General features: G+C 38.8%; 1 protein-coding gene across 1 annotated transcript in view; it reads left to right on the forward strand.

Moving 5' to 3' along the window:
- Positions 1-5000, forward strand: part of LOC123510710 (progestin and adipoQ receptor family member 4-like) — a gene marked incomplete at its 5' end in the record, with an annotated part of 41995 nt that overhangs the window by 5354 nt on the left and 31641 nt on the right. The gene's annotated exons all lie outside the window — the stretch shown is intronic.

Genomic DNA, 5000 nt, shown 5'->3' on the forward strand with positions numbered 1-5000 from the left:
TTTTATGTTGTGAAGTATTGGCATCATTTACATCAACATTAGACATTGACCCCCATTCTTGTCCCCCTCCCCCCCCCTCCAACTACAACTACAACGAAAATTTAAAAGCGAATCTCCGTCGTTATTATTGGCCCCACAACCTTCATTTTTCTGTGACTTAGAGACGTTATAATATGAAATGTTTCTTCGTCGTTAGATTTTTCATTTCAGCTTTTAAATTTGTTTTATGATTTTTTTTTAAATGTGTTTTTTTGCCTTTTTTTGACCAAAAAAATATTAATATAAAATTAAACCAGACATATATAAAAAAAACAGCGACGATGATTTGAAGAGAAAGTATTCCTCTGCCTTTTAGTCTTTGTTTCATTGAAATCAAGCTAAAACTGGCTCCAAGGTTAACGTTAGAAGGGGAATAACTTATGTTTTGAGATATGGGCTGAGAGAGGTCGCGAGAAACAGCGCAGCATCCTGGCGTGACTGTAGCTACGAGAGCACTGAGCCCTGTGACCGACCCACCGAACACTGATACCACACAGACTCGTCGTCAGTCTTGCCATATCATATCCACACACAAAAAAAGTTCAGATTTTAGCATTTTTTCGTAGAATTGGGTGGAAAAAAACTTACTCTGCTGATGTAAACAAACGCACAGCTGCTGCACGTGGTTGAGCGCGGGACCTTTAAACGGGATTTAAAGGGAAACTATCGCAAGTTTCCTTTTAAATCTTTGCGAGATAGTTGCCAAAATGTATACCTACCAAATATATTTTTTTCACAAAAAGTCATTTTTTTTATATTTTTGGGGTCTCCAAACCGGACTCTCCCCTTAAAGAGATAAACAGGGTGATCAGAGCCTCTAAAAATGACCGTAATATGTAAACTGTACTGTGTCATGATCAATATTTGCTACATGTGAAACTCATTAGGCTCTCTCTCTCTCTCTCTCTCTCTCTCTTATTTGTCTTTCTGTCATTCTTTTCTTCTTCCTACATTCCATTAATTTTGTTTATTTATTTCTTACTCCCTTCCATTCCTTCTCCCCTCCCTTCCTCTCTCTCTCTCTCTCTCTCTCTCTCTCTCTCTCTCTCTCTCTCTCTCTCTCTCTCTCTCTCTCTCTCTCTCTCTCTCTCTCTCTCTCTCTCTCTCTCTCTCTCTCTCTCTCTCTCTCTCTCTCTCTCTCTCTCTCTCCCCCCCTTATAATTATTGAGTATGGTGTGTCACCGCTGTTATTCATTGATATTGTTTAACGTCCTTTATTCACACCTATTCCTTCAGTCCATTGAGGTCAGACTACAGGTGATATGGTTGTGTTATTTTTAAATGTTAATTAAAAGTTGATGTGACGGAAATTAAAGCCGATAATGTTTACTCACCGTACTACATTCTCTCTCTCTCTCTCTCTCTCTCTCTCTCTCTCTCTCTCTCTCTCTCTCTCTCTCTCTCTCTCTCTCTCAGCAAAGGATAATGTTAAGATATATAGCCCGTAACTTTGCTCGTGTGTGTGTGTGTGTGTGTGTGTGTGTGTGTGTGTGTGTGTGTGTGTGTGTGTGTGTGTGTGTTCATGTGTTCGTTCTTGACCTGCTGAGGTAATGACGCCTTATCACACGCACGCCCACAGAAAGAGGAGTGGAGAGGAGGAGTGGAGAGGAGGAGAAGGAGGAGGAGGAGGAGATCATGAGAGATAGGAATGAGGGGAGGAGAGGAAGAAAGAAGGGGTATGAACAGTAAATAAGTAGAAGAGAATGAAAGAGGAAGGACAAAAAAATATAGGAGGAGGAGGAGGAGGAGGAGGAGGAGGAGGAAGCGGAGGAAGAAGGAAGAGGTTAAAGAAAAGTAAACAAAGAGGAGTTTGAACGAAGACGAAGAAGAAATAAGAAATACTGAAAGAAAATAAAAGAAATAAGGAAATAGGAAGAGGAAGAGGAGAAGGAACTAGACTGAAGAACAGAAATAAGAATTAAATGAAAGAAGATGAATGAAGGAAGGTGTGAAAAGAAGAAGAATGGAAAGATGGAAGAGGTAGAAGAGAGAAAGAGAAATGAAAGAAGAAAGGCAGGAAAAAGAAAGAAGGGAAGGGAAGAAACGGAGGGAGGAAGGAAGGAAGAAAGAGAGGGAGGGAGGAAAGAAGGGAGGAAGGAAGGAAGGGCGTTGCTTTGCATTGCTGTATTATCAGGAAAAAAAAAAAATCGTTTGTTCACTTGTATGATGCACGTGTGTGTGTGTGTGTGTTCGGCGTACCTTTTTAAAGTGCGTGTATTTGGTCTGAGAGAGAGAGAGAGAGAGAGAGAGAGAGAGAGAGAGAGAGGATTGAAGAAGCAGTTTGAAATGCATTTTTCTCAATTTAGTGGCTGCGGTACGATGGTTTGGCCTGAGATATGACCTGGTGCACTTTGCCAGACGCATGATCCACTTTTACTCCTGTCACTTTTACAAGTGACGCGCCTATCAAGTCACTGCTGAACTGCGCATGCCTTGTGGCTCAAGCTTAGTGTGTTGATGGAGTAAGTTACCCTTATATCGTATTGATAGGTCACTTGAATGATATTTACGTATACACCTGATTCATGGAGATAATTATTTGATATATTCCAAATTAATACAAATAACAGTTTGACGTTTACATTCCGGATTGTTTCAAATGATTATTTCTTATATATATTGTAAAAATAGAAATTACAGTTTTATTTTGTATTCAAGGCTGATATTAATAATAATTTGATATCGATATTCCAAGAAGATGAAATTATTGTTTTATATATTTAAAAGTTATATCAATAATAGTCAGATTGGTTGAGATATTAGTCTGATATTTATATTCCAAATTGATACACATAATTGACGGTTTGATGCTTTTAAATCTTGTTTATTTGTTAAGTTTTACTGTTCCATAATGGTAGAGCCGCGTGGCTGGGCAGTGTGAGGTGCAGCCAATAGCCAGATGCTGCAGAGTGTTAGCTGGGACTCACTGCTTGCCGCGTCACTGCAATGAGGGACAGTTACATAGACACGTTATATCTTGTACTCCACATCAGTACATTGATATTATAGTTCTGCAGTGTGATACAGGGATACATCTTGAGTCTGACCTCATGAGATATGGAGAAACAAGCCACTAGCCATATTAGATTCTACCTCTTCATTACATAGAAACAGAGTTACACAGACAGCCATTCAATGAAATTTTGTGGTGTTGGATCGAAAAGCAAAACAAAATAAAGAAAAAATATTAGTTAATTTATTTATTCATTTATTCTCGACATATGTTGATTTTGTTAGAAATTTGATATGTACGCAAATTTTTAGAGTCAGAAGTGAATTAGTGCACCAGTCCGCTAGGTGAGTTACGATGCAGCCATATCACGCTTTCATTCATTTCATCCACTCTCTCATACTTTCATTCATATAATTCGACAATTCAACAATCAGCGCTGCGTGGCTTTGTAAAAATAACGATACCAACTGTTTAATCACATTCGTTCAATCTCTCCTCCCCTCTGATTCATCGCTGCGGTGGGCGGGAAGGGGTCATCATATTATCACCGGCACTGATAGAGACCCTTCTCTCTCTCTCTCTCTCTCTCTCTCTCTCTCTCTCTCTCTCTCTCTCTCTCTCTCTCTCTCTCTCACTGATAATCCCTGTCCCTACTCTTCATTCCTTTATCGTTACCAGTAAGTGGCGCGACCCTTACCTCGTTTTCACTCTCATATTTCTTCGGGTTTATTTCAATGTCACTTTTTTCCTGGATTAATTTCAACCACATTATTATTTTTTTGTTATTTTTATGATTTTTTGCTTATTCTTATTTCACTTTTTTCCATCATATACTTTTTTTTTTCTTGATTAGTTTTGTTATTGGTTTATTTTTACATTTTCTTTATCTTCTTTCACTTGAAATTTTTTATTTTTTTTTCAGATATCATTTCACTACAACGTCTTTTCTTGGTTAAGTTTAGTCACTCTTTATTTTTCATTGTCACTCTCGCTGTATTCCTTATCTTTGTCACTTCTTCCTTTCTTCCTCCTCCTTCACAAACATTCTCCTCCTCCTCCTCCTCCTCCTCCTCCACTTCCTCCTCTTACTATCTGTCCTCCTCCTCCTCCTACGTACATCTCTTCTTCTTTCTCTTATCTTTATCACTTACTTTTTAATTGCCATCCATTGTCTTTTGGTTCATTTCACTCCCTTTCTTTCAAATATTCTGCCTACATGACTATTTTTCCCCTTGGCTTTATCATTCACTAATTTTCTATCGCAAATACTCTTTTTTTATGAGTAAAAGAGGAGAATATAGAAGAATAATTGTAAGAGAACTTTTTTCTTACGTTTCCCATTCTTTTACAAGGAAGAGGAGTGAGAAGAAGGGAGGGAGAGGAGGAGGGAAGGAGATATAGCTAAGAACAAGTGTCGAAGAGGAGGACGGAAGAAAAAGGAGAAGAAAAGTAACAATGATAATGATGATGATGATAATAATAATAATAATAATAATAATAATAATAATAATAATGATAAGGCTTTTCAGCACTGTCGCGCCCACGTTCCTTCTACAAAAACATCAACAATAAAAACAGCCACATAATGATAGTAGTAGTAGTAGTAGTAGGAGAATAATAGGAATGAGAATGGAAATAAGAAGAAATAGTACTCGTAACAACAAAAACAATAATACAGGAATCGAAATAACATCCACACACACACACACACACACACACAGGTTAGAGCGCTGGCTTCACAAGCCAGATGACCGGGGTTCGATTCCCCGGCCGGGTGGAGATATTTGGGTGTGTCTCCTTTCACGTATAGACCCTGTTCACCTAGCAGTGAGTAGGTACGGGATGTAAATCGAGAAGTTGTGACCTTGTTGTCCCGGTGTGTGGTGTGTGCCTGGTCTCAGACCTATCCGAAAATCGGAAACAATGATCTCTGAGCTCGTTCCGTAGGGTAACGTCTGGCTGTCTCGTCAGAGACTGCAGCAGATCAAACAGTGAATTACACACACAC

This window comes from Portunus trituberculatus, chromosome 30 (assembly GCF_017591435.1).
Source record: "Portunus trituberculatus isolate SZX2019 chromosome 30, ASM1759143v1, whole genome shotgun sequence".
In the NCBI taxonomy this organism is placed as follows: Eukaryota; Metazoa; Arthropoda; class Malacostraca; order Decapoda; family Portunidae; genus Portunus; species Portunus trituberculatus.